The following is a 19,959-nucleotide window of genomic DNA, read 5'->3' on the forward strand; positions in this document are numbered from 1 at the left end:
CCTGGGGTAAAGTGGCAGGGATGTGAAGCTGACCACTCACCTCCAACTAGTGCCGAGGTCAAGAGAATCCTCTCCCCCATACGCCTTCATGGCCTAGTGCTTAATTAGTTAAGCAGAGGGACAACTTCACTTTTACCTCACCTTATCCCATCTGAAAATACAGTATATTAAAGATTGGAACGTATGGAACCACAATTGTACGTATTATTTTGTATTGGTACGGAACTTCGTCTCCTATCGTGAGGTAATGGTCTAGGGCAGGCATGTCAAACTCAACCTGTACAGAGGGCCACCTCAGCCCTATAAATAATAGTCCAGGGCCGCACTTCAAAATATAAATATACATTAGATTTTGATACAAAGAAATTTAATTCTATTTATTATTTAGGAATAATTTCAATATAATTACCTAAAGTCACATATCTTACAGTTTTAAAAAGCAAGAGAATGCCATTTTTGACAAGTATCAAACAGCTTTTCAATATGTAGAAAGAGAGATTACACAAGAAATTGTGTTAGAAATGGCAAAACATTGAATTTCCTGCAGCCTGCTAATTTATGTCTGCGTGAGACTTCTTGTCTTCTGGTCTGTTGGAAAATTGTCTTTACAAAAAATATTTCTACTAAAATTTTAATATCAATTAGCTCTAAAAGTTGAGGGGCCACACTTTGTGGCTATGGGGGCCGCATGTTTGACACGGCTGGTCTAGGGTGTTTGAGAACAGGGTGCAAAGGATATGTTTTGGATGACTAGGAATTCGGTAACACGGCATTATTTTTCCATAACATGTACATATAAGCTCTGTTTGACTAAATTGGCTAAGCTGATGACAAAAAAAAACAGCGTAGAAATTGTTAACACTCATAGTTTATTATATATATATACATATATTTTAAATTTGGAATCTAAAGGGTTCTGATGATGGTGTGTAACGCTCAGAATTACTGGGGGTTTCGCTATACATACATAAGTACCGAGCATGCTCAGTCATACAGTAGGTTAAGTGTGCTGTGGGATATTCATCTATATTCTGTGTCGTCATATGCAGAAATGTGAGAGGCATTGCGCTAGCTGCTTCATGAATGCTACCCCTTGCAAGCACATGGGTCGCTATTGCCACTGCTTAACTTCTGCATTCTGCACGCATAGTGCACGTACGGGTTTCCTGCGGCAAAGGCCGTTATATCTGGCACCGGATGAACCGCAAAGCTCTATTAATCGGACATTGTCGGTGAATATTTTTTTATTAATTAATTAAAGACTGGGTAACCCAGAACGTAATTACAATTAAAACTAGTTGGATAGCCAAAGATTAATTTTTTCCAAACCTAATATACTACGTAAATTAAAACTAAGTCACTTCCACTGAATGACTTAGTACTTTTTAACATTTAACTAGTTCGAACGGTTTCTTCCGTTTGAGCCGTCTAATGATATTGTTCACGTTGAGAAGTCTGGACGCTTCAATGTTGACATGGTTTTGGAGTCTCTTTTCATGAGAGGTGGCGGACTTAGCGATGATATCTGTACGGTCTCGATCCCAAGGTCACGATGAAGGTCACTGTTACGGACGTACCTTGGTGCGTTGACAATATACTTCAGCACTTTGTTCTGATAGCGCTGAATCACTTGAATACTGGATTCACTGGCGCGACCCCAGAGCTGGATACCATAACTCCAAACTGGACGTAGAGTTGGTTTGTATAATGTAAGTTTATTGTGGATTGATAGCTCAGACTTGCGTCCAAGCAACCAATACATTTTTCTGAACTTATTGTTGAGCTCATCACGTTTTTTCTTGATATGCTCTTTCCACCGTAACTTGGCGGCTAGAGTTATTGCAAGATATTTCGCTGTTGGCATATCGCATGGAACTTGAGTGCCATTGATGAGGATTGATTGTTGTGCAATCCTCTTGTTTGTAAAGTCAATATGCACTGGTTTGGATTCGGTGAGTTTAATTCGCCAACTGGCTGTGAATATGACGAACAAAAGAGTGGTATATGTATGGTCCGTTGTTTTCTTAGATTATCAAGAATCTATCTAGATTGTTCTAGAAAATATTGTCATGTGTTTTAGTGACTATAGACAGGGTTGGAATTGGCAATTGGATTTACTGGCCATTTTTTTTTTCTGTGGCACTACAGCCCCAATTTGGGCCTAAGCCTACTTCCATGAAACTCTCCGTTTCACTTCGGTTTACTAGATCTTACACATTCGGTAGGACTCCTTGGGCGAGTGATCAGCTCATCGCAAGGCTTCTACCTGTAGACAAACACAGAAAAACGCACACAAACATCCATGCCCTAAGTGAGATTCGAACCCACGATCCCGGCTTCCGAGCGAGCGAAGACAGTGCATGCCTTAGACCGCTCGGCTACCGTGACCGGCATTGGCCACTTACAGGTCGTAACTACAAATAATTATTACACTGTTGCTAATTTCCACACTACAAATCACTCCAAACTCAAGTCTTCTCGGTCTACTTTCACTGGTCTTTACGTGGCAACAGCTCTCCACAATGGCTATTCTTCTGCAGTGGTTTCACAAGACGTTTCCTGGTAACAAATCTTAGCTATGGAGACTCTTCAGCTTCCGTTGCCAGCTGGTAACATTCCACAGCCCAACTCTCAACTGCCAACTGCTGGTAGCGTCGATCGTCCCAAGATAACTCATTGACAAGGACCAAACAGAAAAACCGTTCCTCTGTTGTCATGAATGCGTGTTTATTTGCTCGTTACCTAGCAATGGATATATGCGAACCACACAGAAAACACCTCTTGCGAAACTGGTTCTATTGTTATGTGCGCGTATTTCGGGCGTTGCCTAGAAATGGGTCTACGTGTTGCAGTATTGAACGTCTGTTCTGTCATTTGATTCATAACAAGGCTTGTGTACAGTGTACTTTGGTGCCTTCTTTGACAGCTTTATGACATATTGCATTTACTGATCTCAGATATTTCGATAATAAGAGGACCGAACCCACGAAATTTCTTCCAAAACAAATTCAATATCATAACCCTTTTTGGAAGTTCTCATGCTATATAAATATGCCGTCACTTATATATCCCATGCGCCGCTGACAGTGGCCGCGCGGTCTAAGGCATGAGAAGTCTTCGTCCGCTTGAACACTGGAGTCCTGGGTTCAAATCCCACTAGAGGTATGGATGTCTATGCATTTATTGTGATTGTGTTGTTCTGTGTGTAGGTAGCGGCCTTGCGACGGGCTGATCCCCCGTGTGTCCTACCGACTGTGCATACGATTAAGAAACTGAAAAAGCGGCCAAGGTTCAAAGGGCTTTAGAGCCACAGAGAGAGAGATACAGCTACATCCCATGCATTCTGTTCAAACTTCAGTCAATGTGGCGCGCCGTGTAAAACACGTATAAGTAACCGTATGCCTGAGAATTGCATAATCAGCAGGAGAGGATAAACCCGTACCTCAGCTCTCAGTGTGTCGGGGAATAACCAGTGTTGTGTTTTCTTTATCTTTCATTCTTTACATGTTTCGGTCGGAGCGACCATCTTCAGGACATTATCAACACATACGGAAACTACTATTATGTCACAGATATTATATCATTTAACAATTACTAAGATGTGCATGAATTTGTTAAAGCATTTATAAAATATTAAAAATAGTCTATTTACAAGAAAACTTTGTTAAAATTTAGAACCAATTTCGTTGTCTTTACACTTCTTTTTAAAGGAAGATGAGTGCATTCCGCATCGAGGTTTCGTTGTTTGGACATTAGGACTCTCTGGTGTCGTAGTGCAGTTGTTCGGGCCACGTTATGTTGTTATTCTGTTTGAGGAACAGGACTCTTTAGTGTCGCTGTGAGTTCAGGCCACGCTGCCTTGTTATTCTGTTTGAAGAATAAGACTCTTTAGTGTTGCTGTGCAGTTGTTCAGGCCACGCTGTGTTGTTATTCTGTTTGAAGAATAGGACTCTTTAGTGTTGCTGTGCAGTTGTTCAGGCCACTCTGCCTTTTTATACATTTATCAGTCACACTGGACGGTGCTAATAACCTTTTATACTATTACTAATGTGACAGACCAGGATGAACCAAGTCAAATTTAAAAGACTTGTTAGAAACACACGTCTATAGACTCCGTTTAATTGCTCAATTAGACAGTAATGATCCTATTCACACAAAGCTATGTACAAATAAAATGTACATGGAATCAATATTAGCGTTACTGTTACAAGAACTGTTTTTTAAAAAAATTGTATCTTATGTTAATTATTATTAATATTAAAAGTGCATTATGGAGGATCTTTATACACAACAACATAATAATAATAATTATAATAATATAATGCATTAATAATTATAAATGTAATACAACCAAAACAAGAATGAATGAATGACGGACATCGTATAAAGAAGATAGAAGAGCTGACAGGATGCCAGAGGAGGCAGACGGGTGTCTGTAAATACTATAGAATCTGTTATTGCTGGACCAAGAGGTGGAAACTGTTTTAACCGTCAAATAGTTCATCTGAGAAGATGTACTAATCACGTTCCAAATAGATAATTCTGTTTCCGCTCGCACTTTGTTTTTCTCAGGCTCTTTAATTCATTTTTAAATAAAACGAAAGAAAATTGGACCTATATATATTATTAACAAATAAAAACGACTTTGAATCATTCATACAATCAACAATTTAACCTCTTACTCAGTATCCATTAGAATTATCTCATGTTCTCCTTGCTTCCTTTTCTTAGTTTTTCAAAATGCCCAGAATCGCCCGAACATTCAGAGATTCCTCCCCCATTAAACACATCTAGAGCTCGGGGAGGTTTCTTTTTCTCATATTTTTGGTATCACAGATAAATAAATGCAGCATTACAAAACAATGTACCGCACTCCTCCAGATATTAATATTCCACAGAATTGGCCTTAGGGGTGAACTTCAAGTCTCAGAACTCATTAACCGCACCTCAGACCGCTAAACTACGTATACAGAGTCTGCTTAAATAATTTAACTTTATCAGTGTCTCGACATGATGTGTGTGCAAGAATTTGAAGACAGGAGTGGTAAGCTGCTGATCACAGCGGCGGCGCGGTCTAAGGCATGAACGGTCTTCGCTCACTCGAATCCCACTCAAGGCAAAAGAATGTGTGCGCTTGTGTTGTCCTGTGTGTAGGTAGCGGCTTTGCGACGGGCTGATCCCCCGTCCAAATCTACCGCCCAGTAAAGGGCTGTAGAGCCAATGAAGGAAAGGGGTGGTAAGGTGCCCAATCCTCTGCCGCATTCCAAGCAAGAGACATACAGAGAACAACAACTTCAGCTGCACGTACGAGTTGTCTTTTAGAAAATTCTTATCATCAGACTAGTTTAAATATGGACAAAGGATGAACGCACTGTATAGCTATGCCCGTTAGGCAACACAGAATAGGCGGGGAAAATTTTTGATAGCGTGACTAGCCGAAATGTGAGACATTTCGTACACAGAAATGCTGACTATGAAAGATTTAAGCAAAAAGAATCCATGTTCTCGAATATGATTTGGCCATCCCGTCGTAATAATCCCATGACAGATTCTCATATATTGAGAATAGCTTCAGCTGTTCTGGTGTATTTGTTCGCCTTATTCATACGAGAAATACTTTTGAAAATCACGACTCTTTATTTCAGAAAAGAGTTTAGTGCCCAGTGGGTCCAGATGTTATGAGGAACAGGAACGACACTAGGAAGCGTCCGAGCTTCTAATTGTCTGATGATACACGGAAGTGTTAAGAGATTGCAACACAATCACAGCACATTTAGTGCACAACAAGTCGATATTATTTTCTTTTGCCTTGACGTGCTTAAAAAAACTTCAAGGAGTAAAAGTTTTCAGCCTTACAAAAGTCAAACCTCTTATGAACTCCCAAAAATTACCGCATTCACAGAAGTTCACCACTGACGCTACCTGAGTCAGATGAATCCAGTGCACACCTCAATATCCTGTTTAAGATCCACTTCAATATTATAATTCCATTTATGACTAGCTTTCCCAAACGGTTTCATTTCCATTCATGCTTCCTGACTACCTTTTTTTATGCATTTCTCACCTCTTCCGTGCGTGATACTTGTCCTACCTATCTAATAATTCACGATTTGATTTTCGTTATATTTGTGAAGAATGCAAGTTACAGAAGCACAGCCTCAACCATTTTACGTTTTACACACGCACAACCACATCGCAGGGTCTGTTACGGAGTTTATGCAGTTGTATGGGATATAACTCCAACATTAACTCTTCCACGGAGCTCACCGCCGTCTGTAAGCAGACTGTCTAGATAATGTGGCAGCCTCGACGTCCCCGCAAAATTATGGGCCTCCAATGCCTCTTCCACGGAAATACAAACCCCAATTTAGGGAAGCTTAAGGTCACTTTCACCGAACTGTTTTAAACCCGGCCTAACAAAGTTGTATACAACTCTTAACTTGCATTGTAATTATACTTTATATGCAGGTTTCCTAAGCATTGCCTTCGCAATCGAGTTGATGTTATGACGCAAACAGCAGAATTTATTTTCGATAGAAAATTTGTGGTATAGACTGCAGTTCTAACGACTCCCGCCTGAAGTGTTCAGATTGGTTGATCAGGGTGTTCAAAGTCGCTTTATGACTTTTGGGATCACCGACATATTTTGTAATCCTCTTAAGTTCTCGCTTCATCAATAGCACTTCAATTCGTATCCAGAAAACAAACAGTTCGCAATAAAAGAGATTACAGAGTATATTTAACTTGGTTCGGGTCCTAATGGAAGCACTGACAATGCATTGATGCCAATGAGCGATCAGGTTCAATAATTATATTTAGAAAAGAATAGTACCTCTAAACAAGTTATTTCGTTCTTAGCACCGAAATGGTCAAAAGCTTCAATGTGGCATTCAACACGGTTCAATATCAGGTAAAATTAAACGCACTATACGCATTGTACGAAGGTTCCTTAATGTACAGCTTAGTGTCAAGATAATATAGAATTGAAGATCTGAAAATTATACTGAGGCTTATTCTATATAATATTCTACAACCGACAATTCTTAGTAATGTAAGATTTGAGGCTTTCACGGCGGTGACTATGAAGAAGGCAGTCTTTTGGGATTTGGCACCGTGTATATGTGGTGGTAACCGACGTTTCGGAGGAACGTATCACCTCCATCTTCAGGGTAGAAGAAACGTCGGTTACCACCACATATACACGGTGCCAAATCCCAAAAGACTGCTTTCTTCAATTCTTAGTAATACTAAAATGTAACCGGAAAATAACTCGATTATATATATATATATATACACACACACACAGGATGCTCCAAATTTACATTACTGAAATGAAAAGACGAAGGCCCCTTCTCAGACCCTGAAGAAATGGTCCGATCACCATGTCCCTGTAGCGTTCTTGGGTGACGGTAAGCGTACTGCCTTCCTCATCCTCAATGATATAGAGGCCTACTATACCGTGTGCTGAGACGGCACACCATAGCGTCACACGTTTACTGTGTAGCGGTTACAGTTACTGGTGGACCAGACTTCACTTTCCGTTGACACAGTACACTACAGAGTATGAGCGGAAATAATACTCAACTATGGATACTTTTTCCTCCGTCGAGAGACCCATTTCCAACAACTGCACAACAAAACTTCCTTTTCACTACTGGGAACACCTGCGGCTGGAGCTATTCCCCGTCGGCAAATGCACATGCGCGTTCGAGATGCGCGAGTTTCAGTACTGTATATTTTGGCGCATACTGTGTGTATATATGTTAAACATTCTGCGAGTGAAATTTTGAAGATTTCATTGCGATAATGTCGATCACAGTGATGGTAAACGCACTGAAATATTTATTTAATAAATTTATCATTTTGCTCCTCCTTGTTTCTCAAATGTAAACCGAAATGCGTCATTAATGATAGCTAACAAATGCAACATTCACAGTTCTTCTTTACATACTTTGTTGTGTGAAGAACTGACTAGGATATTTCGTTGGCGGAAGAAATTTTTATTTCTTGGGCTGCAGGAAGTGTCATAATTTGACTGTCTGGTGCTATAAGCAGAAAATAAATATGTTTGCTCCCTTTACATAATTGTACTCAAGACTTTTAGGGCTTTTGTTAAAGTACTGAAAATCAAAATTTCTCTTTCTGTGAGTCTGTGTTGTCCAGTACTTCTAAACTGAAACAAACAGCAGTTGAAACTAATTTCCAAATGTATTTCGTGCGAAAAATTTACAGGTGTTATGAAATGTGTGACGGACAAAAAATTTTCAGAGTATGCAAGGAGAAAGATGAAAAATGCATACAAAATCTTGAATAGAATAGACCGTTCGGGTGAGTCTAGCATAGACGGACAGTAACATGAAGATGGATATTAAAGAAATAACGTACAAAAGTGTGGATTCAACTGATCCATGTTGATTCAGTGACAACCATACATCAACGCGATTACCTTCGAGTTCCGTGAAAGGTAAGGGCTTTCTTCACTTGCTGAGCGACTGTCATCTTCTCAAGAATGACTCTGTTCCTTGGAATCAGATTTCTTATTTGTACTTATGACTCTATTTCGACATGCCGTTTATATTTTAACTGAAATTTAATAAAATGAAAGGTTCTTCAAACGCACACTATAAACCGCACAGGCCTTAGTTCACTCGTAAAAATCTAAAACAGGTCTATTTTAAATTCTAAGCGTTTAGAAAAGTAGGTCTATATTTCGCTACGCTCATGAGGCATGTGTAGTAGTTAGTTTTAATTCCTGACTAAAACAAAATTTAGTTCGAAATGTGTCGTATATTCAACCCATAAATTGCATATATAAAAGTGTCAAATAAACGGAAAAGAAAATGTATCTATCAGATCATCAATCATATACTAATTTACCGCGATTTTGTATTCAAATTTTGAAGTCATTCCTAGTGTCAGAGGCAGGAAATGTAGCCAGTTCATTCCTGAACTGTTAAAACGCCAGATATTCAACAACAAATCTGACACAATTTTCCGTATGTTTAGTCTTTCACGTCTGACTCTGATATATTTTAGTGTACAAGTTTCTGTTTAAGGACCGCCCATAGTTCGTTACATTGTGATGAAATCCATTCATATGGCCTACAAACACATAAAGACCCAATACAACAGCACGAGGTGCAGCCGGTTCTGAGACAGATCATATTCAACCACACTGAATTTCATTTCGTTAATTTTTTTCATTTATACACTCATGAAGTGAATAATGGAGACACCTACTTAATAATATGCACCAATTCTAATAAAATAGATCATTTTTAGACATTAAGATTATTTGTGATGGGGGACTTGACTTCTCTTTTTATATATCTACAGCTAATATTCTCAACCAACTCTTGTGTATGTGTGTTGAAAAGTTTGCATGTAATGTGAATTCATGGGTGATCTGAAATACATTAACAGACATTAATAACTGGTATAGAACTATGTATCCAAACATATTAATGGCATACTTTCCAATGTGAATAGTTCAGTCCGTAGTCAGGGAAAGACCACAGCAGAAACATGTATGTACAGTTTGAAGACCACGTGTGCAGTCACGCTAAGAAAATCTGGACCCCCGAGGATTGCATGAGAGGAAAATGACATAAAATATAAACAAAACATTAACATTGAATACTTCATGATAGGGTGAAGAACGAAAAATGACAGAAAAAATTTATAAACACAGAGCATACATGAATAAATGCTGGAACATTAAATTTTAAACACCATTCTACACATCATCATACAGGCATAAACATCGCGAGGCACATCGAAGCAGGTCACATGATCTTCAACATAGCTTGGTGATCGGTCACGTGGCGTTTTCCTAATTTCACATCCATTAGTTTCGGAGATAAATGCACTTCAGTAGGGCTTCTTTCAAGAATACCGTCTTCTGGGATGTGGCGCCGCTTAATTATTGTGTAAACCGAGGTTTCGGAGGAACGCATCGCCTCCATCTTCAGGATATCAGGCTCGCGGATTTTTCTGCCCTGAAAATGGAGGCGATATGTTCCTCCGAAACGTCGGTTTACACAATATATACAGAACGCCACATCCCAGAAGACGGCATTCTTCGTAGGCACCGCCGTGAAAACCTCAAATCTTACATAATGGCTTTCTTCTTCCGTCAGTGATGTTGCAGTGATAACATGATACAGTTTCTGTGACGACGTGAGGAGCAGCTCAGACAAGCTTTCAGCTTCTAGAGGTGCTCAGAGTAGGGGCATTTCTGGGTTCCTTACTCACACATCCTTATGACGAAGCCTTTTCTTTTTAAGCATGCTGACGGCATGATGACGCTTGCGCACATCAATCACGAATCGCAACTAGGCAATTCTACTTATGGGCGTTATTTTATTAAAAAGATTTATGATTATTATTACATGATTCTACATGTCTTTTGTGCTGCCAAGTTTTGCTGAACCATTCCAGGATATGACCGCTGTTTGCCTGTTTGGTGCTGTGATAAGCCGGTTGTTCAAAATGTTGTTCTTAAACACTCTGTACACGAAGGTGTGATTATCATATTCATACTTTGCATACATACTTCTGGTATTAATTTAAAAACATGTAATTTGAATAAACATTTGATGAATTTAACTGCATAAATAAAACAAGCTGTTCATATGTGAATTGAAACATTTCTTGAACAACTTGCTGTATGACTTAATCTTTTGTCTTGTTTTTCTAAATTATATATTACGACGGAAATCTTTTTAAAATCGTCTTTAATACTGACCGAGTTACGGGGTCCGTATTGACTGTACACTGCTCTGGAAATAGGACTTAAAAAGTATATTTCACGAAAATCATGCACGTATATCCATTCCGTAATCGCTGTCTTTGCGCTGTGATGTGTCTATTACTTTCACGTTTCTTATGTGAGAAGTATAGATCATTTTGTTATTTTATACTTCCTTCTGTCAACATTCTTGGATAATCTGTACCACTAATTGTTCTTGTTTCTTGTAATTATTTCTGTTTCTTTCTATTCTTTTCTCCCCTCACGAGACACTACTATTGTGTCTCCTTCATATTCAATACAAATAGCTCTATACTCTTAATTTATTTCCTTGCACTTTGCCCTGTGAACTCCAAAGCCTCATTTCGAGCTTTTTTTATTTTTTTTTGTAAGGTGGTAGATTTAACGAGTCTTCTTTTACATGCGATCCTCAGGTACTTTTAACACATCTCTTTCCATTGCATATATTCCCCCTATTAATATGCCTACATTTCACTACTGAAAAATTCTTCTTTTTTCAATAAAGGGAGAAAAACAGCTGAAGTCTTGGCTCCAAAATAAACCAGTAAGTCATGAATACTGTTGAAACACTTCACTCGCTGCATAATTATCCAGTATATCACTATACACGAATTACAAGCGTTTCGTATACTGTACAATGTTGGCCGAACTCTTCGGATGACAACTGGTCACGTGTCGAGGCGTCTTCATGCATCTACTGCTGCGCAAGTGCGTTCTCCTGCAACAGATGAAATAACAGTAGGCGTTACAAATGTTCTAGTGCAATTCGAAGTAGTCAGTCATAGAATAGGATTATACTGTGTGAACATTTAATGTCTCGGATAAAGCACGAGTGGTGTAGGTAGCAAGAAAACTATAAACTGTGCTTGAATGTTTATATTATATGGAGTGACAAAACAAAAATAATGCTCTTTAAAAACGGTAAAGGTGAAAGGTTCTATGGGTTTAAATTAAATTTGTGTAGAACATTCTTTCTTATGTTTACAGAACAGTTATTCATTTCAGTTAATTAGTTACACAAAAAGACATTTTTTTCTTTCAAATGTTCAAACAGGTATCTATATTCATATCATGGCCCCCTTTACGCTTGTCAGGTAAGGCTACAATTGAATTTTCCAACCACAGAAGGGCCATCGACTTCTCAGATTTTAAATAATCATGATCGTGACGAACTTAAGAGGAGCACAAATCCACTTCAATCCCTGCAGTTACTACTGCAACAAAGAATTGAAAATGTGTGGCCTGTGATATCACGTGACACAGCTGATGGGCCATGTAAACAACAGTATTACTTCTAATCCGATCAGACTGGCGTCTGTATTCTGCATCGACGCCAATAAAAAAATGCTACAAGTTATAAAAGAAATGTTAATGTTCCAAGGCGGATATACGTAGTATTTCTGTGTGACATATCAACCTAACTAAATACTCCTTTTGTACACATACTTAAGAACGGTCTTCGTAGCGTGCGCGAGTTCCACTCAACTAATCAGAACCGATTATCTTCTCCATTTGACGAAAGTCACCCGATATAAGTATCTAATTTTGTAGGATCAACAGTGCAAAATGTCAACACACACAATGTACGAAAGGCACAATTTGTAATAATTGTAGAACAGCAATTATATTGTTTCTGGACATTGTTTTAAATAAAACAGGACGATGGTTATGTCTAGAAAAGCAATACTTGCATTGCTATACCATCCTAAAAAACTTTTACGTCTTATCTTACTAGAAGAGTCTTTCCAATTTTGGAGCTGATTCTTGGGCTCTGTAACGGTACTGCTGTAACTGCGCAAGTGATACAGCGTTGAATGTGATGGCGAGCGATTGGGATGAGGCATTCGTGGAAATTGCAACGAGAAATTCAAGTAATCGCCTGTAGATACTGAGGAAGCCCATAAACAGGAACACCAGTCAGATTATCTGACAACCAGACCGAGACTATAAACCACAAACCTGCGGATACAACTGTAGATCGCTGCGGCTACACCAACCCCGTGGTGCCCGCGGCGACCCGGGTTCGATCCCGGGTCTGGTCAAGTGGGAATTGTGGTGGACAAAGTGGCGCTGGGGTAGGTTTTCTCCGAGTACTTCGGTTTCCCCTGCCAATCTTCATTACACCAATTGCTCCACAATCACCCTCACCTATCCATCTGGGGCTGGTACAATAGGCCAGAAGTGGCCGCAGTACAAGGGACTTAGTCCCACCCCACTAGCAATAAAAAAGAAACCCGTGGTGCAGGAGGGCTTTCCTTAAGAAGTCAATCTAATCAAGAAATGTCCTTGTGTTACGCAAAGCGAAGTTTCACCCTCATATATACTAGAGGCCTATCACCGGGGTCTCTCCGCACAAGTTCGAACCCAACGCACTTCTTGCACGCTGTTTCTCTAAGATCAGCTTCATAACTGGGATTTGCAAGTTCTCACAGTGGTGGACATGACATGGTCTCCTGGGTTGTGCACCCTTAAAATTTGTTAGGTTCAGATATACATTAATTATTGGTGAGGAACTTTTATACCTGTGCACAAACTCCACCGCATCACATCTTCGAAACCGCAATAATATTTTGTCTACTTTCCTGAAGTAGGCTTATGGGATCTCATGCTGTCTGTATGCCTATGTGCCTATATATATCTGCGTGTCAACATCTCAATGTCTGGAACTTGGTATGTATATCATGACACCTGAGCCAATGTCAATGCCATGCTTCCTAAATCCCTCCCATCAGTCTGTGTGTCTATGTGTATCATCCTGTCGTAGCTACGCCACGGCTCGGTAAACGCAGTTCCGCGCGGAAATGCATAAACACAACAACAGGATTGTTGAACGCGTGTTTGTGGGTCTGCGTATCCCCCTATCGTGGGGCCGCGCCATAGCTCAAGCGGTTGGTCGCTGGCTTCCCACCGCGGCGGCCCGGGTTCGATCCCGGGTCTGGTCAAGTGGGATTTGTGGTGGACAATGTGGCGCTGGGGCAGGTTTTCTCCAAGTACTTCGGTTTCCCCTGCCAATCTTCATTCCATCAATTGCTCCACAACCACCGTCACCTATCATCTGGGGCTGGTACAATAGGCCAGAAGTGACCGCAGTACAGGGGACTTAGTCCCACCCCACTACCAATAAAAAAATCCCCCTATCTTTGCTAGGCTACTACTCAGTAAAGAAGTGCCCCCGGAAACGAGGAATCGTTGGAGGCTTCGTTTTCAATGCAGTTCATATCATATCAAAGGAAAGGAAGCGATTAATTCTTCCCAGATCTTATTGTTTAATATAAATATCTATCTCTGCACATGCAGGAATATTCCTGGTGGTAAAGGATGGAAGGCGGGTAAGGTTGACCTCACCGCCATCTGTGAGCCGATTGTCTAGAAAATGTGGGAGCCTCGACATCTCACAACCCTATGGGCCCCCACGTTCTACTCAGTGGCCATCAGAGGTATCTGCTCTCCTGGGGTATATGGACCTAATTCTTCTATGTTCCCCTCTTCCTCATTTTACCCGCGCATGCTAAATGTCCAAACAATCTCATCCTCATGAATTTAATTATTGTAAGAAGATTAGCTGAAGGGTAGATAAAGTGGTGCCTCTCATGTACGCCGTTTATCCTCTCCTATATCCTCCTGCTATTTCGTCTCTCTCAGGACGGCGTTCTCTTCCTTCTCCAGCACACTCTATGGACGAGGAAAGGTTCCGCATGTCTACGCTAACAGGTTAAGTCATAACAGACAAAGTTATCCCTTAGCTTAACTAATTAAGCACTACACCACGAAGGCGTATGAGAGAATGGATGTACAGATCCACGTTTTCTTTACCTCTGCACTAGAAGTTGAGTCATACTCTGCATATTTTAGTCATCAGACTTTCGGAAGGGCGGGAAGACAATAGGTTCACGTCATAGTGCTTATTTCTACTTAGTTTCACCGGCAACTGCAACAGGAACCCGTTATGCCGTTGTTGTCTGGACGTGCCCTGACTGAGCGTACTGAAACGGAGACAAGGCTCGATTGCTGGGCCTGACTATCTCTGTGTTCAAGGTGAGGCAAAATCAGGCACATACATTTTTTCTTATATTCTTCTTCTTCTTTATTTCTCTCTGAATTGGGATATCTCAGTCAGTATAGTGAATAGGCCATGGCCTGAATGAACGGGATATTGGGTTTCAGTTCCCGGCGTTGCCAAGGTTAAGTACCACACCATGAAGAAGTATGGAAGAGCGAAGGTATAGCTCCACCATTATTGGCCTCGGCACTAGATGGAGGCGAGTGTTCAGTGTCACTCCCGGAGAAAGAATCGCTGGTACTCATTTGACAGGAGGGGTGGGTGGGCCCTAGTGCCAGTCTGAACGTTGTGGAACAGAGAAAATTCATCTGCCGGGAATCGAATTACAGCTCCTCGGCAGTCCAATCCGCAGACCGTCGCAATACCAGTGTAGGATGTCTGAGGAATAATGGATTGGGAAGGAGCTGTCGTGACTTCAATGAGATACCAACCTGGCATTTGCCTGGGCGATGAATATGCTCAAGTAAGAAGAGTGAAAAATTAAAAAAGTATTAACAACAGGGGCTGCTGCTATTCTGAAGAGCAACAGTATGCAGCAAAATGCAAAGAAATGTGAAAAATTTGTAAACACCAACATTTTAAGAATGGGGCAGCAGTAGGGGCCGCTGGACAAGATGTCACTGCTGCTATCACAATTTGCGAACTCTTCTTCAGTGTGCAGAAGCGAATCTGAACCAGGATATCGTGACATGCGCACTGACACGCACAAGAAATCTACACACTGGAAAAAACATAACTTCGGTTACAATATAATTACAGTTTGTACAATCATGCCAACGAATTTAACGTCAGTTCCAGTAGCTATCTCAGGCCAAGATGAGTTATGACGCAGTTATGGATGAGAAGCCATTGTGTTTTGTAGACTGGAATGACTTTATCGATTTAAATGTGGGTGGTGATACAGTTTATGGCCACCCTGTACACACACACACACACACACGCACACACACACACATATATATAGGTATATATATATATGAAGAGGAGGCAAGGCAATGCTCCTTTGCGAGCGGATGAACGATGCAAATGATAAACGGATCCTGTCGCTGTTTCTTAATCTTGATCTAAGTGACGAATTGTGGCAATGTTTTCACACGGGGACTGTCCTAGTGTTCAGCTTGCTGACCAGCGTGGATGAGGGCTGTTGGATACTGATTATTCTACATTAATGACATATCAATTCCGGGGAATTATCGCATCTGTTTACCGCTCCGAAAGCAGGATTAGTACTGTTGTGTTAGTGAAGGCGTGGGACTCGCTTAGTTACAGCGGTTAAATATTTACCCAAGTGATTCTGACACTTAGCTGTCAGAGTCGCATACAGGTCACTGCTTTACATCTGCAGACTGAGCCATGTTATGGCTCTTGGATGACGTCATGCCTTCCAGCCATGTTAATCCCTACCCCTTCATCCCGTGCTGGAGTGTATCACGTGGGATTCCGCTTCCTCTCCCCGTCCCCTCCCCAGATGGTTCGGAAGAAGCCGGTTAGTGAATCTAAATTCATTCGCTGCTTGGATCCACAGCGTATCGGACGTACGCGGCCAGCCGGGGATTTTTTTTCAAATTCGGTTTCGGAAGGTATTCTAAATTATGTCTGGGAGGTTGTGCTGGCAACGCACGTCGGGGGTTTTGCTTGCATTATAAGTTATTGTGGGGCAGAGCGATGGGTTTTAATTTAACGTTACGTCATTGTGTTTTCTTTCCTAGGAATCGCCTGTAGGCAAGGACTACTTGTTAACATTATTTTGTGCCTGCTGAAGTAGCATGATTGTAAACAAGAGTAATAAGCAGTGAGCGTGGGCTAGTAAGTGTAGTCAGATGCCGCAGTTAAGGCAAGAGTAAAGTAACTGACAGATGTGGTCACAAGTTGTGTGTTTTTGGGCCCAGGCCTTCTATTAAGTTCTATTTGTTGTATTCTGTTTTATTGTGTTTCTCTTATTAAATTAATTTATTATGGTGAACTAGTCTTGTCGATTGGAAGTGTCTCCCTGCTGTGGCTTGGAGTCCCTACTACATCTAGGGAGCATTGTGAACATAACATGAGAGCCCCTGACGTTGCGCCGCTCCTGTCTTGGACGTAATAAGTAGTAGATATCCGGAAGGAGACGGTGCAAAATGCATACATTCGATTTAAATCAGACTGATACATTTTCAGTTCGTTTTCTTTCAGTATTAGATAAAAGATGATTGAATTATAGGTTAAATTTATGTATTTCACCGGCAAATAATAATAGACTACAAAATTTTGTACACCTGTATTTAGACAATACAGTGCGCCTGCGTATTATGGATCTTTGTAATTGCCGTTAAGTCTGTGATCAATTATGCCCACAAAATTTACATTACAAACAAAAACAAACTAAGCGTTGGCTTGAGGATTTTCTTCTTTTTTCTTCTACTCTGAAGATGGAGGAGATACGTTCATCCGAAACGTCGGTTAACACACTATCAACACGGCGCCACATCTTGGAAGACTGCTTTCTTCAAGAAACAAAAGGTTTCTAACTAAAAGTTCGTTATGGTAAGGGTTAACAGATTATGAAATAATTCCAAGAGAATAAACTTTTGTTTGTACTGTACCAGCAAGGTCACTGAATTGAAGGGAGGAGACTGGAGGTGTGAGGAGGGGACACCAACCGATTGAATTGAATTTTGGGGACTGGGACCGAAAAACCTATGAACGAAACCACAGGAAGAAGAAGAAAAAAAATAGACCTGGAAGTAAGCCAGACTGAGGTTTCTCGTCCATCCACTGATTAAAATCATCCGCATTTATCGGTGTCAGTGAAGGCGGCAAACAGAGGCAAGGCTGGGCTCTGGCCTTACCCACGCAACACAAAACGTGTACGTCTGGTGCACTACTCAGTTTCCAACCTACTCACTGAGGAAATGTGTCTGCCTGTAGCCTCGTCACCAGTAACTATGGCAACAACTGACGGATTTACAAACTTGGTATGAACATCGTGTCACTTAGTGGACATCTGACCTCTCAGTTTGGTGTTTAATTGGTGCCACAAGAAATAATTTCATGGCGAACTCACGAACTTCTGAGCCCCTCTCCATGTAGGATACGGAAATTTCTTGTAGTAACAGACTTTCGCCTCGAGGGCTTAACCAATTAAGCACTACGCCATGAAGGCGTATGAGGAAATGGATGTATAGATCCACATTTCCTTGACCTTGGCACTAGCTGGAGGTGAGTGGTCAGCTTCACGCCCTGGGCGCTTTATCTCCGGGGAAAGAGCCCCAGATATCCATTGGATAGGAGGTTGGGTGGGCCCCAGAGCCTGTCTGGACATGGACAAGCGAAAACTCTTGATCCTACCAGAACTCGAAACCCGACCCCTCAGTACGCAGTGCAGTAAATATATTTAGCTTTTTGCTGAAAGCGATAGCGAAAGAACCAATGGAGATAGGAATGTTGTATAGGCCTGTTCGTGTATGTAATAATAACTGACTTGCAATTGAAAAGAAGTACAGTTCTGTGACTGCCAAGGCACAAAGATATGTCTCTATGTAGGACGTATAGCGCTATATAGGTTTGATCTGTCAAATTTTGCGCATTCGGAATCTACGCTAGTACATATAAACGTATTACTAAATTGTATGATTATTAATTTGTAGTTATTGCTAGCTTCAGCACATAAATTTAACAGAATTCTTCGTAGAACTTACTGCCGTTTTGCCATGTATTTTGGACCCCTGAAATATCGGGCGCTAAAAGATCGTTAAAAGACCATAATTATTGTTAATGGTCGGTTTATATATCTTGAAATAATGGGATGCGAGTGTTTTCCGCCCGACGTCTGTATTTTTGGTTCAGATTTATATGATTAACTGAGGCATAACCTACAAATGTAAAATATGTTATACAGGTGTGCCATATACAGACGCACAAACTTTTGAACGGAGTTTCTTTATGTGTTAAAACTTACCTATATGTCGAAGTGGCTCATTTTTTATCGTCCACGCGACAAAGTAAAAGCAATCTGTGACATGCTATTCTAAAGAGCAGAAGGGAAGCCTGAAGAAAATGGCGCAGTGGCACTAATTTTGACGCGATAATACAATGTAGCTAAACCAGTAAGCGTCAGTTGTCGTTTTCAGAATTTTTATGCTTCCTCTCTCGAACACACAAAATTTCCAAGTCGCTTTGTTGATTTAAACACTGACGTACAAAATGATTCTAAATTATTGTCGGGGTTTCCGTGGCCTATAATCTTCAAATCGGAAACCCCGAGGTTATACAGAAGGGTCCAAAAAAATGTACTCACTCTTTGATAGTCAATATCTTTGGAACAAAATGACTTTAGTTACAATTCTTGCGCGGTTGTGCAGTGTAATGTTTTCTCAACAGATGGCGAAAGTCACATGAGTGTCGTGCCGGGTGCGCGCTGCGAGCATAAGACAGCAGCAACAATGACTGAAAGGTTGTTCTTTGAGCAACGCAAGGCTGTATTGAAGTGGTACTGGAAGTACGAAAACATTAAAGAGGTAAAACGACAAGGAAAGAATGAGTTTGGAACTTGGCCACCAACACGTCGAACAACTGTCCATATTTGGGTAAATTTGAAGCCGACGGTACTGTTCATGATGTGCATAAGCATAGATCTGGACGACCACGGATAGTAACATGTCCAGCTTCCAGTGCTGTGGTGTTGTAACACTTTACACGATCACGGCAAAAATCTTGTGAATCAGTGTGCACGCGAAAGTGGGGTAAGCCGATCAAGTGGACGCCGAATTCTGAAGGCTGCAAAGTGGAAGACTGCTGCACGCTATGAACGAGGACGACCCGGATGGAAGGCTTGAACACTGCGAGTGGTTCGAAGGCATGGTTCGCGAGGATGAGGAGTTTGCAGGGAAAGTTATCTGGTCTGACGAGGCGCAATTGAAAATGCACGGTACTGTTAACCACCAGAATTGTGTGTATTGGGCTCCTGTAAATCCACACGATCACGTGGGCAAGGAAGTGAATCTACCGGGTGTTAGTATGTGGTGTGGTCTGTCATCGCGCGTTTTGATTGGTCCTTTCTTCTTTGAAGGCACCGTAACTGGTCAGGTGTATCTCGATATGCTTCGGACACCGATTTTCCCTGACATTCGAGAGCTGTTTGGAGACGCGA

General features: G+C 41.0%; 1 protein-coding gene across 3 annotated transcripts in view; it reads right to left on the reverse strand.

Annotated features, from left to right (window-relative positions):
- Positions 1-10,056: 10,056 nt before the first annotated feature.
- Positions 10,057-19,959, reverse strand: part of LOC111870072 (homeobox protein araucan) — a 218,762-nt gene continuing 208,859 nt past the window's right edge. For all 3 annotated transcript variants that reach the window (XM_023862050.2, XM_023862051.2, XM_023862052.2), the window contains exon 7: positions 10,057-11,489. The gene's annotated coding sequence lies outside the window, so the exon portion shown is untranslated. The remainder of the gene's footprint in view (positions 11,490-19,959) is intronic.

This window comes from Cryptotermes secundus, unplaced genomic scaffold (assembly GCF_002891405.2).
Source record: "Cryptotermes secundus unplaced genomic scaffold, Csec_1.0 scaffold355, whole genome shotgun sequence".
In the NCBI taxonomy this organism is placed as follows: Eukaryota; Metazoa; Arthropoda; class Insecta; order Blattodea; family Kalotermitidae; genus Cryptotermes; species Cryptotermes secundus.